Source organism: Rattus rattus, chromosome 14 (genome assembly GCF_011064425.1).
Source record: "Rattus rattus isolate New Zealand chromosome 14, Rrattus_CSIRO_v1, whole genome shotgun sequence".
In the NCBI taxonomy this organism is placed as follows: Eukaryota; Metazoa; Chordata; class Mammalia; order Rodentia; family Muridae; genus Rattus; species Rattus rattus.
In genome coordinates, this window is record NC_046167.1 from 39358637 (window position 1) to 39379698 (window position 21062).

A 21062-nucleotide genomic window follows, 5' to 3' on the forward strand; every position below is an offset into this window, starting at 1 on the left:
CATCACAAGGCTCCTGACTATTCAGTGGATAGATTTGATGAAGCCACAAAGGTACAGCAGCTTTAAAGGCATTGAAATGGAGGAGGTGTGGCCTATCTAGCTAGATGACATAAGATCCTGGGGGTGTAGAAGTGGGTGATATCTTCCCCTGGATGCTTTCTGGTGTTTTACCTCCTCTCTTTGTCTGCTATGATGTGACCCAGTTTTTTTGTTTTGTTTTGTTTTTGCCACGCCTTCTGACCCCACACTAGCCTGATACCTGTATAGTCATGAGCCAGATTAAAAAGCAATCTTTCCCTCAGTTCTTTCAGCCATACTGTACATCACAGTGACAAGAACAGTAACTAATGTAATAGGGAAAACAGACCTACCTACCAGTGCTGACAGCATCCACTGGGTATGTCATTACATGGATGCTGGTGACAGAAAATAAACATAAGGGAATATCTATGAATCCCAGGTCTCCTATTCTTTGTGTAGAGGATTCTTCCCTGTAGTCAAAGTTTGGCCTCTCAGTCTATCTTCTTAAAATTCTGCTTTTCATAAGATATTCTCTTGTCTCCTATAGCTAGCTTAAAATGATCTCACTACGTAAACCTAAGGGAACTATTTTTCACATAGACAGAACAAAAACAGAGCACACAGCTCTCCAAAGGAAATGAAGGCCAAAGTCGTATGTCAACAAAAGCAATAATATTTGAGGAGGCTGCTTACTAGATATAGCTTGTCAGGAGCCATAATAGGACAAGCTGAATACTAGCTGGTGATCTTCCTGAGATGGTCTGCTTCAGATTATTATATAATCCGCGGCAGATTCACTCTTTTTAGACAGGGCCATAAGAGAATTCATTTTAGAAAAGATTCCTGCTATTGATATGCTTTTCTTGTTATTATTAATCATATTATAACAATCACTAGGTAATAGGGCACCCCTTTGGAGAAGATCTCTGCAGATCTATGAAGATGTACTTTCTTGTAGTGATGTTATATAGAGAAATAGATAACTTCTTAAGTTTTAATGATGATCTTATAAGAATTCCCCAAATTATACCAGTGATTTTTAAGAGCTTTTATAGTGGGACTGCTATTAGATCCTTTTCTGATAGTCAAAACTGCAATGAGAATTCTGTTAGTCTCCCATGTGTCACCAGTTAACTGCTCTGAAACAGTAACCAGACTTTCTCCTACTCAAAGCACATTCCAAGAGGTTGTAAAACAATTAACCAAAAGTCATAAAAAGAGAACTGATGATTTATTATAGGTACTAGGACTGGAGATAAAATATTGACAGGGTTTATCTATACAAAACTTCACTAATAACTTAAGGTTTTCAATTTACAATGAACCTATGGAACTGCTGCCAGATAATCACTCCTAATGGATATGCATGTATGTTGTAAACTCCTATTTCAATTTATGATTTGATTTTGTGTGTGAATTGTTGATGATATTTTAACATGTGATCACGTATTCTGAAAGATGTTTAAGTGCTGAGGACAAAGAAGAGTCAGAACTGAGCTGAGGAGACTTGAGTTGTGAGAGGGAACTGAGCTGAGGAGAGTTGAGCTGTGAGAGGGAACTGAGCTGAGGAGACTTGAGTTGTGAGAGGGAACTGAGCTGAGGAGAAGTTTTCAAACAGAACAAAAATCATGTAAATTCTGACTTTATGCATATTTGCTTATGTAAAAGTTTTTCCTTCTGTGAATGTTATTCTCTTCTCCTGGTTCAATAGAAGTTTATTGCTAAAAACTTCCCCTAGCCCAACAAGCAAAAGGCATCTGGACAAAAGGGAAAAGACTCTAGCAATTAATCCTTTACTTAATCTCTTGCTGTTTTAGGATGGGGTGCTAAGTGCCACAGACTGCAGTTTCTGACCTCAAAGGAACACAGAAGGCAGGTCAGCTATAGTTGCATAGTAACTTAAATAAGTAAACTTTTTACTATTATACAGCAATCCTAAATATCTTGTCAGACCAAGTCTTATCCCCTGCTGCTCTTCCCCCTCCACTGCCTCAAGAAGAACCAAGAAGAGATAAACCCCCACCCACCTGGGCTGAAACTCTTCCTCTGTAAGCCAAGGTTGCTATCCCCTTAGCTGCTCGGACATTCAGATGCTGGCCTCTCAGATGCACTGCTGTTCAGTGCGTGTTTTAGTTCTTCCTTTGTTATATTTTGGAGACAGTCTGAGCATTCCTTCAGGTTGTGCGGAAATTTAATCCCCACTGTGAGGAGTTAAGACCGGTGTTTAGGAGAGGAGACAGTGATAGGTGATCTGGACCAGATCAGACTGTTACTGAATACTGATGGTTCTATAAGGGAGGTGAGGAGAATAGACAGGAAGAAGAGGAACAGACAGACAGAAAAAACAGACACCAGAGGGATATGTGTGCATGTGTGCACACATGCATAAAAAGTTCATCACCATATGTAGGGCCTTGTAGTCCCAGAACTGTGAGCCAAAATAAACCTTGTTTCTTTATAAAGTTATTCATCCGCAGATATTCGGTTATCATAGCCACAAAGCAGACTAATATATCTCTCTAGACTATGAACTTGTTAGTGGAAGGGGTGGTATTTATTCACTTAACCAACCATATTAATTGAGCACCTATTAGCTGCCAGGGTAAACTTCTCCAAGTAAGGAACAAGGTACAGATGGTTCCTGATTTCACAGTACATTGATTCTGATGAAGAGAAGGATAAGAAGTTAATATAGTTTCAATCCATCATGCATGCTACAAAGAGACAGAAGGCCTGTGAGTCTGTGTCTCAGAAGGTTAAGGATGTTTCCTTGGTTGTTGAGAGTCAGTGGAAGATCAAGAACCTGCTGGATCTGGGTCTGTGAGCAGGAAATCATGCCAGGTAGAGAGATTCAGGTCACAGCCCCTTGGGCAAGACTGTGTACATTAGAACGCCAACACATTGCCTAGTCTACAGTGTGGAGGGATCTGGACCTGATGGCCAGCATCTGGAGCCCAGAACCCAAGAAGGCATGAAAGCTGAGTGGCCATGGAAATCCAGATGTCAGGAGAGGAATAGGCAAGAGAATGAAGGTGACAAGGCAGGACATTCAGAAAAGAGATCGAAGGAAGACAAAGGCTGGCTTATCTGCACACAAGGCCACTGCAGAGTGCAGTGATCTGCAAGGCTACTGCAGAATGCAGTGATCGGACCCTTGAGAGCTCATGCCTAGCTCCCCTTCCCCACTTTCTTTAACAGAATTCATTCTGGTTCAAAGCAAGAATTCCAGTTTGGAAAAGCAGGCACAGAGAACCACCGCATTCCCATAGATCAGAAAAAAAATCATTATTTCTCCTTTAAAAAAATGTATCTGAGACAGCAGATCAGGGAGAAGTGTGAATCTCTTGGTAATGAGGAAACAAACTGAAGAAAACAGCAAGAAGACAGGACATAAAGCAAAGCCAGAGACAGGTAGCTCACATCTAGCTCCAGGCTCCGAGGGAGCGCATTCCCCTGTACTGCGCATTAACATTCTATTAACATTTCATGAGTGCATCAATATTTAATGAGGATGTGAACCGCATACACTAGGCAGAATTACTGCAGCCAATAAATGTCCGGGAAACATTTCCAAGGCACAGTTTATTAGCAGGCACTAAATTAAGTAGTAATTTAAGTAATCAATATGTAAATCGCCTGGAGAAGCCCTTCTCTTTATTTCTAATGCTACATCTATCTTCTCACATTTACCTGCCCAAAGAAAAGCAGACCTTCCTTCCTGACTCTCTTAGTCACCGCAGACACCGTATTTAAAGTTCCCTGCTTACATATTAAGGTGAGAGATTTTACAGGAGTAATTTAGAAATTATTATTACAACTATTACTAACAAGGTTTTACCACAGTGAGAGATGCTCAAACTGACAGCAGCTTTTGTTTTTTTTTAAACACACTTACATAAGTATATTCAACTTCAGTATTTTGAAATAAGTCATGCCTAACTGAGCCGTTAGAAAGTTCCAGCACATACTTTTTAATCTTTATTTTCTCCTTTACTGTTACATTATACTCTGAGACACTGTCTTAGCTCGGGTTCCTATTGCTGATGAAGCAGCACAGGGAAGAAAGAGTTTATTTTCCTTTCTGCAGTTCATCATCACAGACAGATAAGATAGCAACTCAAAACAGGGCAGGAGCCTGGAAGCAGGAGCTAACGAAGAGGCCACGAAGGGATGCAGCCTACTGGTTTGTTCCCCCTGGTTAGTTTCTTATAGCTGGAAGCCATCCACCCAGGCAGGGCCTTACACACAATAGGCTGAGCTTTGTATCACTCACTAAGGTTGTGTCAGCCAGGGTTGGTGGCACACACCTTTGATCCCACCACTTGGCAGGCAAAGGAGGGCCAATGTCTGTGTTCAAGGTTAGCCTTATCTACAGAGGAAATTCCAGCCTGGGCTACACAAAGAATCCCTGTGTCCAAAAACAAAACCTAAACTCCTGCTGGAGTCTTAGGGAGGCGCTATCTCAGATGAAGTTCCTTTCTCTCAGACAGTTCTAGCTTTTGGCAAGTTGACTTAAATCTAGTCAGCACAGACAAAAACCAAAATTAAAGTCTAAATATTTTTATTTATTTTAGTTTTAATTAGATGGGGTTGGGGATAATATATGTGCACATAAACACAATGCTGGTGGAGACCAGAAGGGAGTACTGGATTCCCTAGAGCTGGAGTTGTAGCAAGCTGTGAGGCATGTAGTGTGGGTGCTGGGAACAGAACTCAGGTCCTCTGCAAGAGCAGTACTAGCGACTAATGAATGAAATCTTCAAATTACTACTATCACCCATCTTACAATGAGTCATGGGCCAAAAGAAGTTTGTTTTACAAAATACGAACACTGTATACCTATGTAAACCTGAACTCTATATATTTTGTAGTTTACAGCTGTCTTTACCTGCTGTTTATCAACCGATCCCCAACATGTCCACTGGATTAAGAAGGAAAATATTAGCTACTATTATCCTCTCAAGACTGTTGGGAATAAAAGGAAGAGATGAATTCTCAGATCATAGCTAGCCTTGGTCCTGCTTGGAATTCAATTTTTAAAGTGTTATCTGGGTGTGGTAGTACAAGCTACCTGTAATCCCAGCACTCAGCAGCCTTAGGCAGGAGTATTTTGAGTTCAAAGACTGCCTGGGCTACACAGTTAGACACTATCTCAAACAAACATTTATTTTTCTTTTTAATCTTCCATTCCCAAACTCTCCCAGCCCATGAGAGTATGACCTAACTTCATATACCTGGCATGAACATCAGTGAACTTAGCCCATTTAGACAAAGGGAAGTTTCATGGGTTGGCTTGTTTGTTTTTCTGTGTCTTAGTAAAGTAGGTTCAGAAGCCCCAGATGCCCTAAAATAGATACTTTTCACTAAGCTCCCTCATTCACTAAAGATGAGTATCTGTTCTTCAGGGTCCGCAATCAATGGTGCTGAGGCATCTCCACACATTTCCATATATCCCACCTCCCAGAGGCATGCATGCTCGGAACACCTGCCTTCTCTAGCTGTTGCAGATCTAGGACCCAGTTGACTTGGGCCCAACTAACGGTACTACATGCTCTGTACCATGGCTGTGAATACCCGACTCACTGGACTGCCCATGCATGTTCTCTGTGTCCAGAATCCATTTGCTGATGAACAAACACTTAGGGTGCTGCCTCTGATACATATGCTTCCACTCTCTGTAGTTCTATCCACTGGGCCAAGGACAATCTATTCTGTGGTTCTTGTGGCCAGCCCTGGATTGAAACCTGTGTGTACCACAAGAAGACCTACAGAGTCAACTAATGTGGGCCCACGGGGGCTTGTGGAGACTGAGCCACCAAAGAGCATGCAGGGGCTATACCTATGCAGCCTTCATGTTTGTAGCAGATTGCAGCTTGGCCTTCATTTGTGTCCCCAAACAAATGGAGTGGGGGCTGTCTCTGACTCTGTTGCCTGCCATTGGATCCCCTTTTCCTAACTAGATTACTTGTTTGGGCCTCAGTGGGAGAAGATATGCTGGGATTTAATCTCCCAAGGTACAGTTCTACTCAATGGGGTCTTCTTATTCTCTAAGGAGAAGGGGAGGGGGTATTAGAGGAGCGAATTTGTAAGGGTGGGACTGGGAGGAGAGAAGGGAGGGGTCATTATTGGGGTTTAAAGTGAATAAATTAATGAAGAAAAATAGATCACATTATTTCTATTTTAGTGGAGTTTGAGGGGGTATTCCCAAGGTCATGACATTGGTAGATAGTCAAAAGTGGCTGTGAATTCACGTCTCATATAATTGGTTCTAAATTTGGTCCTCTTTGTAGGGAATCTTTTACAGAGTATAAAACAGACTAAGTTAAAACATTTGAAATAGTCATTATTTATAAAAATTCACTCTGAATTCAGAATATGCATTTACCTCTCTTTGTTGTCTGTTGGCTATTTATTATTTACTTATTTATTTAATTTGTTTAATTTATTTATTTACATTTCAAATGTTATCCTCTTCTCGGTTTCCCCTCTGAAAACCCCCATTCCACCCCCTCCTTCTGTTCCATGAGGGTGCTCCCTCACCCACTCACCCACTCCTGCCCCACCACCCTAGCATTCCCCTACCCTAGGGCATCAAGCCTTCACAGGACCAAGGGCCTCTCCTCCCACTGATGCCAGACAAGTCCATTCTCTGCTACATATGCAGCTGGAGCCATGGGTCCCTCCATGTGTATTCTTTGATTGGTGGTTTAATCCCTGGGATCTCTGGGGGGGGGGGTTTCTTCGTATGGGGTTGCAAACTCCTTCAGAGGGGTCTGTTGGCTTTTTAATGATAAGTGCTCCTTGTCCTAACAGTTCGTCCCGCTGTGGAATAAGTGTCATATTGTTGTAGAATATGTGTTATCTTCATTGATTTCAGATGGATTGTTTGACTGTCTTATCAAAGATAGAAAAGTTGAATGCTTTGAAACTTACATAGTCTGGGTAATAAACAATCCTTTCATGTTTAAAAAAAAAAGAAACCTGTGTGTAATGTCCTACATGTCATCATGGGAGGCTTTTCTTCCACTCTCAATCTTCCTGCTTTAACTCTGAGATATGAGGAGCTCAGTGATGTCCTCACTGTCTTCAAGGTGTTCAGATATTCCACAACGCCCATTTTATGAGACTGCCATGCTGGGAAAGGCACGTTGTGGAAGCAACGCACCTAAAACAAGTTTTGCAGAGTCGGGGTTCATTCTCTATTCTACCCCCCACTTCTTATTCCTCTGTGGCTGTTGGCCAACATTTCATGCAAAACTTTTACTAGGAACTAAACTAAAATCATGACTGTAAAAGATTACCTCTCTGGAGACACACCTCTGGGGGACACATGAAAGCAAGCCAGAAGCCTTCATGTGTTTTCAGTGTAAGAGGTCTGTGGATCTAAGTGCTCTGACCAACTTACACTGGAAGCACAAACCAGGAAGTCCTATGCTCATTTAAGCAGAAACCCACCCCAGAAATACAAGGAACTAGCACAAAGATGAGCAAGGAACCCCAGGGCAACCCCCCTCATGACATCCTGTTTATTGCATCAAATCTTAATACTAATCATGCAGAGCCACCATAGAGCATTCACACTTAGAACCCTTGATGACATTAAAAGAGCTGTAAAGCTCACCTTCTACCTAGATAGGGAAATGACCAAGAAGTAAATGGAAATGCTGATCTGTAGCAATCAGCTTTCATACACACCAACGCAAGCGCCATTGCATTAATGACAGCAGACACCGCAAACAGTGTTATATTACGTCTCCAATCCCAGGTTTCTATGAGAGCAAAGGGGAAGCAACTCTGCCTACTCTTGAAAAGACCGGCAGCCAGGCAAGAATCATTCTTCTTCCTGTCTCCAATGAAATGATAATTGGTCCTCAGAAAGCCAGGGACAATTACTCAGGAGAGCACTAGGACACTTCAATAAGGTGGTACAAGAGGCTAATTGTGATCATGAATCTTAAGCAAGTCCTTGGGATCAAACAAACCACCAAAGTCCTGAAAGAGTAATTTTTAAGTGGGCAAAACAAGAGCTCTGCAATTATGGAAGGTATTCCATGCAAGCCAGCAGATCACAGCAAGTCCGAATCAAGGGTGCCAGCCCACTACACTCACATGCCCACCAGATCTGCCGGTGAGGGAGTGTGGCTCCAAAGAAAATACACCTAAAAGAAAAAAGCCTTCTGAATGTCGTCGAGACTGCGGCAAAAGCTAAGTAGCGACCACAGAGCTTATCTCTCAGGCCTTGTTCTAAGAGCTTTGCTCCGATCGCCTTCTTTCACTCACAGGATGCATAACTGAAGTGCAACACCATTGTCACGTTACAGATAGGGACACAGGCAAAGAGACGCTGTTCAAGTTTTCCAAGGTCACACAGTATAAAAATAAATAGGTCCAGTCAGGCACTTTGGTGATTTGACCTGAGAGGACACATTTTTTGCTAAGGAGTCCTACTAAAAGTGAAAGATTAAATACTAAACAACCTTGACCATGGGAGAGGGTTACCACACACAGCATTGTGGACCTAAATGTGTTCCCACTTGAGATAACTTTCTGGCACATTCTACATTGTGACTCATCTGTTTTCCCATGTAAAAGTGGGACAGAAATGTCTCCCACAAAAAGCTTGTAAAGATTAATTGGACGTAAAAATGGAAGCGAAGATCTTTATGCCCCAAAGACCTCAGACGGGATGGTGGAGATGGTGATGCTGTAATGCGGCAGCAACCAATGAAGCTCTTCTCCTGGGTTTGCATTCCTGAAACGTTCTTATAGCTCAAGAGCAAAGTAGTCTGAAAAGACAACAGTAAGCGAGACACGGCTGCCTACTGTGCCCAGCAGTAATGGCTCAAGAGCAAAGCAAGGAGCTGGTGGCAGACACAGCCTCTGAGTTTGATGGTTCTCTTCAAATTTTTAGCATGGCTTTGAAACAGCGGCACTGTGCCAGGAACTGCTGGTCATCTGATTCAACATAGGTGCTGGTTGCATGGTACCCATAAGATTTCACATCACTGGTCTAGAATAAAACTCTGGAAAGTATGCAAGTCAGGAGGGCAAACAATAAGCTTTCTAAGGCACTTCACAGGTAAAGGGACTAGTAAAAGAATAGTTAAGAAACCATTTTTAATAATATTTTAGCAGTGGAGTCTTAAAGACAAAAAAGCAAAAACAAACAAATACTTCCCTGAGGAGCAGTTTGCTATTTAAAATTTACAAGCAGCCAAGCAAGGCTGAAAATCTATGGATACAGCCTTCAAAGTTAGGAGCTGAAGAGCTGAAATTCAAAAGGTTAGAAACAACCAAGTTAAGCATGAGTATGACTGACAGCCAGGGTGGAGAGTCCCCAGTGCTGTGTGTCCAGGAAGTTTGGGAGCTCTATCTAAGGGCAAGAGAATGCTACAATCCAGGGAAAAGAGGAAGAGAATTCATGAGATGTCAGATTGGTGAAAAAGCAGAAAATACACACGGGTACTGAGATAAATAACAATGTGGACAAATGAGAAAAATGGAATAAAACCCAGTTAATGAGGTAAAATGCATTTAGAATACATTTAGGCAGTTGCACATACCAAGGCATAATAAAGGCCATAAATATAAAATGGCAAGGAATCGACTGGGTAATAGTGTAGTAATTAAAGTCTGGAGGTTCATAATAGACCTGGAATTGAACATTAATCAACTGAAAAGAAACGCTTTCTGCACTTTGGTATAGTGCAAAAGTCGGACATGTGGAACACACGAAGCAATCACAACACTCATTGCTGGCCCTCCTCTGTGAACGAGGTGGAGGGAGGGGCTCAAGTAACAACAGGGATAATGGGATATGCGTGCTTGTGTGGCGTCTGACCCCTCTTGAGGCCCAGCAAGCCACTGCTATCACTCCACCGGAGAGCTGGGCTAGGCCACTGCAATGTTGCTGTGCTCAGGGATGGGTACAGGTGTACTGAGCACCTGCAGGCATCAGTATGGGTTTGCTTCTTTCAAGCAGTGATTGACTTACTTGACTGTGCACTAGACTCCCCTGGAAGCACATGAAAACACCAACCGCAATGCCTTAGCTCAAGAACTGGGTTTCACTAATTCTGATGTGGACCTGGGAACCTGTAATCTTGACATATTCCCATGTGATATGATATGTGCTGTTTGTGTCTATATTTTGAGAATCTTTGGCTTAAAGCTATTTTTCATGGGGCTCGGACTTGGACTCAGTAGTAATGCATCACTGGCTCAGTGTGAATGAGGTCCTCAAATGGACCCTTGCACCACACATACGAAAAGGAAACAAACAAGGTGGACTACACCTATCCTCTTCCGTTTCCCTCACTAACAATATTCCTATTTTAAAAGACATCCAAAGCAAAGAGAACCAATGAAAACACAATACATCTGCTTTTTTCTATAACTAATATTGAATATCCTTAAGGAGAGAAGAGTCCTAGAGAGATCATGTGAACTGGTGGCTTGGACTAGAGAGCATGGGGAATAGCAGCCACTCCTTAAGGCCATTTGGAGGCAGTGATAATGTCTTGGAATTAAACAATGAAGGTGAGTTTACAAATGTGTGACATGCTACTGAATAGTTCATTTTAAAAGGCCTAATTTTTGGCATGTGACTTTGACCTCAAATTTTAAAAAGATTACTACAAATCAAATGATTGACTTGCACAAACTCCCACGTTTAGTTTCTTTGGTCCTTGGAACCAAGTCATTGGAACAAGATCTCCTTTCATAGACGAGGAAAACATTCCTTAGAACAAGCTACCTGCAGTTTAGGAGTGACCAGATGGGTGACCATAGGTGGCTGTTCAGATGAGTCCTACAGAAGTCCAAAAGGCAGGAATTGGGTGCTTAGGGTAGTGAAGGGCACATGTACTTGCTTGCCTCTTTTTTGACAGCTCAAGTGTTGAATTCTTCCATAGGCATTCACTATCCCAGACCCATATTTTAAAAGTATTCTCAGATCACTCAGAGACCTTGTTAAAATACAGACTTGATTCAGCACTAGGCCCAGTGGTAGGCATTCCTACCAAACACCCAGGAGATACTGATGCTCAATGCTCAAGGACAACGTTCTGAAAGGCAAAGCAGTGTTCCCTCAGTCTAGCAGCTAAGTCCCAGATCCACACACACCCTCCCACTTCCCCACCATTCACCACTCTTTGATCCATTCACCACTCCATTTGATCAGAAAAAGCATTTTAAAGGATTTATTTGTTTATTATGTGTACAGTGTTCTGCCTGCATATATGTCTGCATGACAGAAAAGGGTGTCAGTTCTCATAGATGGTTGTCAGCAACCATGTGATTGCTGGCATCTCAGGATCTCTGGAAGAGCAGTCAGTGCTCTCAACCTCTGAGGCATCTCTCCTACCCACAAAAGGCATTGATATTGCAGAACAACATGCAGGCAAAAAAAGAGACATGAATGATGAAAATAACAAGTTGAGGAATTGGCCGAGTTTGAAAATAAGAGAATAAGACAGGATGGACTGATTTACTTCGTGGGCTTTGCTTTGACATACTTCCTTAGTTGTTTATGTTGCTTATAAGGCAAGGCAATACAACTTTTGTAGTAGAGGTGCAGTGATATGTGAGGACAGGCAGGCAAAGCTGCAGGCAGAGGGGAACTCCAAGTTCAGTATCAAAGGAGAAGAAAGGTTGCAGTATCTCTCCTAAGGTATTTCTTTTCCATTCTGAGCCAAGGTGAGCAACAGGATGCAAGAAAGGCACATGACAAGTGGAGAAGTGAGGGCTGGATGAAGGACAGCAGCTGAGGCCCTCTCCATATTGGCAAACTATCAGTAATTTCACAATCACAGTGCAGAACTGTGACTTGTTCATACGACGTGACTGATTACAAATGCCTCTTGTGGTTGCCACCCGAAAGCAAAGAGCACAAGATGGCACAGTCAGGTTTGTTCTGTCTGGTTGCTGTTAATGAAAAAGTAAGCCTGGCATTTCTGAAACCCAGGTTCATATTGTGACCAGCGTGTTAACATTACAGAGCTCCTAAAGCTAAGCTACCCTCCAGTATACTGTCAGAAGTGTGCTCAGGCAGAGCTTGCTTTACTAAGTGAGGCTCTTGTGAGAGAATCAGCAGCGAGATGTGCTTCTAAAGTCAGCTCCCTTTTCAAATCCCAGCATCGAGGCTACATTCAGAAATCCACTCTGGCTCAGGAGAGCAGATCTGAGGGCATGGGAATGGGGGAAGAAAGTATTATTTATTTTCTTCTGGACGAACAAGCTGGCCATTTCAGAAACACATTTTTGAGCAGAGCATGGTTTCTGGTTAGCACTTACAAGGTTATCTACAATAAAAAAAGCTCCTGACTAAAACTCAGTTAAAAAGTTAATCTATAATCTCTTAACCAGAAAGACTTAAAGTTAAGGACTGAGAAAAGGAAGTGTTTGTTCTTTGAGATCTAGCTTTTCACATGTTCCTCATCCCTTCACATCTTAGCCTAGTCAGTAGGAACGAAGCGTCTATGTAGGCACAAGCTTGTCCTCTTCCTGTCCAACAGCACAAGTGATGTTATCTTCAGTAACGTGACATTATCACCAGGTGTGGACAGCAAACAACAGCCTTGGCAATGTCCTGTGATGTGTGCAGGGTTCTACTGAGGCTTCTATGGCCAAAAGATCAAGAATATGTAACTCGTTCCCAGCCCTGGAAGTTTTAAGTTTGAAGTGATAGCATAAGATACCTACTAGGGGCACTGTCTCTCTCATTGTGGATTCCTTTTAGGTTCCTCCCATATAAGTATATATTTTAATATACATACATGTATATATTTTGAGAAGCTTCTACAGTAGTTGGTTTCTGTGTGGCTTTTCATCTTACCCTGTACAAGAATTTCTAAGCCTAGGTAATTCTGCTGAAGAAAGGATCCTGTCACAGTGGTCCATTCCTGTAGGAGCCAGGCTAAATATAGACCTTGCCTATAGAAATTACATTAGCTGTTCCCCCACACTTCCTATTAGATATAACTCATATGATAATTACTCAATAAATCTTTCCTTAATTCCTTCTTCTAAAGCTCTGTGGATCTTTACATTTCTTTTCCTAGAGTATTATTCACTCTTTTCCTAGAGTAGTACTTATATTTATGTTCCTAGAGTATTTTGCTTCCAGTTGGGATGAAGGCATATGTGTGAGTGTGATGTGTGTGACGTGTGATGTGCGATGTGTGATGTGTGTGTGTGTGTGTGTGTGTCTTGGTTTTACTGGTGGTATCAGCCTTGACAGGGCCATCTTACCTGTGAATTTTTCATCCCAACCAAGTGCTGGGTATAGTAGGCACTTACCAATACAGTTAGTATACAAGTGGGTGATTGAGAAAATGATTCTAACCTCTGGTGGGCCTAGGTGTGCATGGAATCAGCAGCCCAGTCATTCACAAGGAACTTGGCCTCACTTGACTTCTACATGCTCTCCCATAATTTGTCATTTCTTTATGTTCCCTTTATCTTAATCACAGACAGAGCCACCTTCCTGGCCTCTGTTGTCGACAGTCCCTCTTTACCTTTCAGCTATGGAATATGCCTGATCTCCAACCCTGTTTCTCATCACGAGGTGCCTCCGGGCCCTGGGATAACTCATTAGGGTATATGTCCACAGACAGGATCCAGGTCCTGGAGGAAAACACTCTTGAACACCATTGGTGCTGACTGCCTGTGCCTGCTGTGCCCTCAAGTGAGATGTGCTTGGGTAGAAGAAGAAATACACAAGCAACTCTCACTTGACCAAAGCCTACCCTTCAAAGGCCTGTTCATGATATTGCACTCAACCTCCTTTATGTATTGTGAAGAAATAAATATTTATATAAGGCCGGAATGTGTGGAAATGTCCTACTTGTGAGTTTCTGGAAAACACTTGGCCAATGTTTGCTATAAATGGTTCCTGTAAATGCTGAGGGGAAACAAAACAAACCATGAGGGGAGTCAGCCTCCACAGCAAAGGAGCTGTCCCCAACACCTTCCTCCCACCTGTGTGCTTCACAGCAGCACCCAACCACCCACAAAGGACAGCATGGGAAACACTGTGAGGTTGGGGTAAATCACAATCCGTGAAGAGATGCTTGGACATTGATCCCTAGCCAGAAGTGAAGAAAGTAAAACCCACTTGCTTCCTATAAACAGATACCCCATGGACTCTCCTGTCCCTTCCCACTCACTGGAGGGTACTTAGGGACCATGGCCCTTGTTCTAGCTAAAACTCACCCTGCAACCATACCTGAAGACTGACCTGGGTGAAGAATGGAGGCTCTCAGAAATCCCAAAATATCTGGGTGAGCAGGGAGATTTCTCGTAATTCCTCTATAAAGGATGAGAACCTCTGATGAGAAATGTGGAAAGAAAAAAAGTGCTGCATGCCAAAGCAATTGATATGTGTGTCTTTCCTAGGAAGCAACTTGAGCTACTCAAATAACCTCAGGGAAGAACCCACTATGTTCAATCTACACACCCTGGTTTCAAAGAGAGGTGGTCTGCTCTTGGTTCCCCAGAAGTGCAGGTACTGAGATATTAGGGAAGGCAAGTATCTCAGACTCATTTACCAAATACCTTTGCTTTTTTTCATCTCAGAGCCTTTCTTTAAACTTTATCCTACAGTGAGGAAGAAGTAGGAGGAGGAGGAAGAAGAGAAAGAGGAAGAGGAAGGGGAAGGAGAAGGAGAAGGGGAAGGAGAAGGGGAAGGGGAAGGGGAAGGAGGAGAAGAGGAAGAAGAAACAGAAAATGGAGGCCAAGTGCCAACTGTGTACCTATATATGCAGCACTGGATATGGGATTTGGTGTTTCCAATAGGCTTGTCAGAACCTGCTCCAGCAACATTCCTCACAGGTGCACCTCACCAGAGCCTAATAATAACATGCTTCCATAGCATAATAGTTACATATTGCTTAACTCCTTGCCACTTGTCATGGTTGAATATGCTTGGCCCAGGGCATGACACTATTTGGAGGTGTGTCCTTGTTAGAGTAGGTGTGTCACTGTGGGTGTGGGCTTTAATACTCTCACTATAGCTGCCTGGAAGCCAGTCTTCCACTAGCAGCCTTCAGATGAAGATGTAGAACTCTCAGCTCTGTCTGCACCATGCCAGCCTAGGCATGTTGTTGTGCTCCCGCCTTGATGATAATGGACTGAACCTCTGAACCTGTATGCCAGCCCCAATTAAATATTGTCCTTTATTATAGAGTTGTCTTGGTGATGGTGTCTGTTTACAGCAGTAAAACCCTAAGACACTACTAAAACCTCAGACCTGTGATGGTCGGACCTGCTCATCAAGATGTATTCCTTTTTCTTGCATGTGCAAGGTCCTGTAGTACAGAAGTATCACCATTCAAAAACTAAAAGGTTAGCCAGGTCACTTTCTTGTGGTTGGTAATAGCAAATTTACAGAGAGATGCTGTGAGGGTTAATCATGCTTCTTAGCTTGACCAGAATCAACTAATCCACTGGGCACAACGGTGTGGTCTTTTCTTTAGTTAGCTAAAGTGGAAATACCTATCCTAAATGTGGGCAGCATCCTCCATTAGTATTCTAGAAAAACAGTACAAGGAACACACATGTTCTTTGCCCTTTTTCTGATTTTGTGTCTCACTGGCAAGTTCTACTCCATTTGTTGCTGCTTCTGCTGCTCCATTCCCCCACTGGGCTTCAAACTTGGGACTGCAGATCAGCAGTTCTGCAAGGGTTCTCCTGTCCCTCAGCCTCCAGTTTGGGGCTGTTCAACCATCCAGTTTCATGGACTCAGCAACATCCAAGTTCTCAGCCTCTCTAGAGTAGAAGAGCCATTGCTGAACTTCCCAGACAGTACTGTGTAAGCCCATTGAACAATCCCTTGTGTTCTATGGCTGACTAATACAGGCACAAGTGGCAAACACCAGAACCTTGGGTTTTAAGGGCCCTTGCTACAGAAGAGCATATGATAAAATAGCTGAACTGAATTTAGTTATTAGTACCATTACATCTGAGACTAAATTTGTTTGAATATGTTTTCAAAATATATGAAAATACTGCCCATGATTTTCTAAATTTTGGAATCTTAAGTTGAATCAGTGCAAGACTAAATCTGATAAAAAAAATTAATGTTAATGTAAAAATAAAATTACCTGGCAATGACACACACTCCTGGGTATAATAGGTCTATCTCACAGTTCCTAAGTTAGGGAAGCTATTTTTAACTAATATAATGGGATTTGGGGAAACATTACCACCTACATTTTATAACACCAATAGCAGAGTGACTTTGAATTTGGCAGGCAGGTTGCTGATACTGGCTTGCCCAGTATTACACGGTCACATGAATACAATTAAAAGTTGAAAGTCAGCAGTGAGTCACCCAAGTATGAATGCCAACATATCTTGGGCAAGGCCATCTTGAAGCAAGCCAGCTCTTTCTTTGGTTCCCATGCTAAGACAGACACAGGCTAAGGCAGCTGCGGCCTGGGATGGTACAGGTTCCCATGCTAAGACAGACACAGGCTAAGGCAGCTGCGGCCTGGGATGGTGCACCTGCAGATAGAAATCTGTTTCTATGTCTTCCTTCTTGGGGCTACGTAGACATGACACCAGAACCTCGTGAGTGGGCCCTGCCACTGGTTTGGTTCAGGTGCTCATTTGTTAATCAGTGTTAAATTCACTGTTCTGGGCTGTGACGGTGACACTGGTAGCTGAGATGTGTGCAGCCAGAGAGGGCCTCCAAGTTCATGAGGGCCACGGGGAAATAAGAAGAGAAATCAATACCTAGAATAAATGTGTGTGTTGGGGGTAGCAGACATGTTAAGAAAAAAACAAAGGAAAAGGAATGGAGTCTATGAGAGTCTTTAAGGCAGAGGAGCTAGGTGAGTCAGCTGCATGTCTAAGCACAGATACACAAGACAGAAAGTCAGAAGAACACCCACAGGGCCCAGTCAATGGAATACTCAGGTCAGCAAGGATACTACAGAGTGAACAGTGACTCTCCATTCATATCTAAAAGCCCTAACACTCTTTCTCAGCATGTGACTACATTTGGAACAAAGACCAGCAAACAAGAAGCTGGGGAAAAGGGGGATGAGAGCATCACGATGGGATGTAAATCCCAGTGTTCTTACAGAAACCCACACTGGGATGTACCTTCCCCTAGGAATGACTATGCCAACAGCATTAACAAGATAACAAGACAACAAGAGGGCAACATTCTATACACCACTAGCAAGAGAAGGACCTCAAGAGAAACTAACCCTGCTGACACCTTGCTCCTATACCTCCAACCTTCCTAGCTGTGAGGAAATAAAAGTCTGGTGTGTAAGCCACCCAGTCTATGACTATTTTATTGTGTGAGCCCCAAATGACTAGCACAAAGAATCAGTGGCTGGAGTTGAGTGGGACAGAAGTAGAGAAGCAAAGCCACAGGACGTTAATACATAGCAAGTGTCTCAGAATCCAAACAGTTCATTCTTGGAGGGAGGAGGCAAGAAGACTCAGGAGTAACCAAATCTGACAGGTCTGGGAAAGTTGTAACTGACAAGAATTTTAACACTCACATAGCAGCACTAAACAACTACTGAGAAAGAGGACTCCAAGCTGTTCAGGACAGCAGCTGCCATGAGTCATGACCCATGTTGGGAGAAGTTTTTAGGTGATGTGGTTGCTTTTGAGTCATCCACTTTCTTGCAGATTGCCCATCACCCCGACTCCTGTAAGTAACACCAAGCTCACTCCTTCACCACATCCGACGTTAGCAGAATCTATATTGTTGTCTGTTACCCACCTTGGGTGAGTGGACATTTGCGTTGTTCCCTAGGAAAAGCGCACAACGGATGTAGATGAGCTACAGTGGAGGCTCTAGATTATATTCTGCATTATATGTGAACCATAAGGGTTGTGAATATGGTAGGAACAGGCTTTGGATGACCTTGGAAGGATCACACTGTATCTTAACAGTGTGATTAGCATATCGGAAGCAGACAAGAAGAGGAAAGCTGGACACAGACAGATCCAACTAGTGAGTTGTTACAGGACTGTAGGAAAGAGAGCAGATGAGATGCATTATTTCAGCAATGGGTGGGAGGGGTGAGTATGAGAATAGGCTGTGAACATTTTCTGAGGATAGAGGCAACAGGCCTTGCTGCGGGATGTTCAATAATAGTCCTTATTGCAGTGCAGAGTAACCTTGAGGCAGACATAGTGGAATCACTGGGAAGGTATAGTAAAGCAAACCATATTCATTCCCATGAAACAAGTCCCAAAGAGGTTTAGCTAAGCCAAAATCCTGACAGAGAAACAACTTCTAAACTTTCACCTTAGGAAAAAAGGAAGAAAAATTAAAACCCAAAGAAAGCAAAAGAAAGGAATAAAAGGTGGGATGAAAATCTGTGAAATTGAAAAGACACAGTGGAAAAACACCACAGAAATGAAAAGTTGACCCTTTGTTACAACCAAAAACAATCACCACATACTAACTAGCCTAAGGAAATAGAGACAGAACAAATTAGTTTCACTTAGAAAGTGAAAACTGAGCCAAGCAGTCCTGGCTAACCACAAGCCCTCACAACAGAATCTCCCAGACAACTCCATGTTCACATAGTTGATGATTTACAGGTCAGGACTAATTCCTTCAATGACACAGATCATGTAAGTACTTACAGGTCAATTAAAGGAATTGAATCAATAATTAGTAGCCTCCCTAACCAGAAAGGATCAGGCACAGGTGATTCATTGGTGAGGGAATCGGTAGGGATGATATGAAGCGATTCCCTACAATTTATTCCAGAGGGCAGAGCAAAGGACCCCTTCTTAAACTCTCCCATGAGGCCAGATCACCCTAACACCAAAACCAAAGGTGTAATAAAAGAGGACATCAGACCAACAATTCTTTTAACATAGATGCAAATTTTTTCCAGGAACATTTATCACAGAGAAGTACAAATGAATCATGTTTGTCAATGAGCAAAAAGAGTAAACCAAGCTGTGTCACATGAACCCACTGAGCATTACTTCAAAGAAACAAAAGGGAACATCCTCGATACAGATAACCTGACCTCTTTAGAGATTCGTGCCCAGTGTGGAGATGTTCATGACTCTGTCTACATGGCATCCTTTACAAATGACAAAATCACAGATATGGGGAACATGGTGATTGCCACAGTCAAGGACAGGATGGTAGTGGGGAAGAAGTGGGTAGTTATAATCATACGACATGAAGCAGGAAATGCACACCACACTTGACTTTTGTGGTCATGTCAGTTGTATGCAAAGTGCATATTATGCAACATATAGTAAGCGTTTTGATAATCTATCGATAAAGAATCTATAAAATATTAGGTAGAATCTGTGAATAAAAAGAATTACACATCATAGTAAAGTGAAAATATATTGATAGAACCCAGCGTATTAACAAGCTCAAGATATATTAATACCAATAAATTAAAAATAAAAACATTGAACATCAGACGTACTCATCCATGACAAAACACCATTAAAATTAAAAATAAAAGGAAATTTTATCAATCTGGTAAAGAACATCTATAAGAAAATAACAGCAGATACCATACTTAAATGTGGAACACATTTCTCTTTAAAAATTAGATATAATGATACTCCCCAGTCCTATTTAGTATTTACTGGTAGTCCTAAGGTAATGAAATAAGGAAATGAAAATTGCTACAGATTAGAAAGGCACAAACAATTCTGCTGGATTTGTTCACCGATTTCTCAACGCAAAACTCCCTGCAACGCTACACAATTCCAGTAAGGCAACAGCATAGTGATCCTTCTCTAGACCCGAAACTGCCCTCAAATGCAAAGGCCATGGGTGAGAAACAATAAAAGAGAAAGTCATGAAGGCCTGAAAACTTCCATCTTTCTATAAACCCTTTCCCTCCCCAAGGCATGGGCGGGAGTTCGGTGTTATTCTCAGAGCTTCACTCAGTTGAAGGAAGATGCTTCGTGATTTTAGCAAAAAGAAGCAGGGCTTGTCATAAAACAGAGAGCCAGCAAACATTTAGTTAAATCACCAAGTAAGGAAATATATAAGAAAATATGGACTGGGCTTGAGGCAGAAAAACCAGAGAAGTGCCTGAAAATCAGCAGTTAATGCCAAAAGGGCCATGAGGGTGGCAACCATACATGCCTTCTGTAGCTTATGATTCACAGGGGACCTATGTTTGTATGTGATAACATACAGTTCATCATAGGATGAGATGCTTATTTCAATTAACTCATTAACAATTTAATGTCCATTGCTTCTGTTTCTTACTGTAAACACACCCCCTCCCCCAAACACGGTAATCATATGTAAGTATCACACCAACCCTTCCCAGTGCTTTAAAATTAGCAAGAAGACTGCATGAAACCTAGTGGAAAACTTTGAACCTTTATGCCCGCTTGGTCTGCAACCAAGAACGACCAAAGCAGGCAGTAGCGATGTTAAGACAGAACTACTGAGATTTCAGACACTGAGAAGAGGCCACAGGAAGGCAAGTGGAACGGCAGGTGGCAGGTGGTTTACAGGCTGTCTACAGCCATTGCATCCAGCAGCATATCTCTGTGGGTCCGCCCTCCCTCCTCCCAAAGGACCAGCCCTCTGAAATAAACCAGGCCCATGTTTAACACTGATCTCATCCTAAGGACTGAAGCATTCCATTCAAATCTTTGGCTTTGGGAGTCAGAATTTGTGCTTTCCAGCCCAATTAGTAAATCCAATCACACGCATTCACACTCTCAAGGGGTCCCGATTGTTTGGCTGAACAGATTGCATATTCACAATCAACGAAATTAATGCTGCTATTTTTAAAGCATGAGAAAAAAAAAAAGAAACTATACACAAAAACAAGCGTCCGAGCCATGGCCCTTGGTCAGAGAATGAATGAAAAAATAAGAGAATAAGATGCAGGAATAAAGTATTTACATGAATTATTGGACAAAGAATCATTTTTTTTAAATCCCTACAAGGCTGTGCTATGGGGTCTTTGCTATTCTAAGCTGAATCTTTGCTCCACATCACCTAGAAGGAAAATGTCACTCAAATAAAAAAAAAAGGTTCCTTTACATGAAACTGTGTGTTT

At 42.3% G+C, this 21062-nt stretch overlaps 1 protein-coding gene across 3 annotated transcripts in view; it reads right to left on the reverse strand.

The window, feature by feature from the left end:
- Elmo1 (engulfment and cell motility 1) overlaps window positions 1–21062 on the reverse strand; it is a 529323-nt gene that overhangs the window by 225507 nt on the left and 282754 nt on the right. The window lies entirely within an intron of this gene.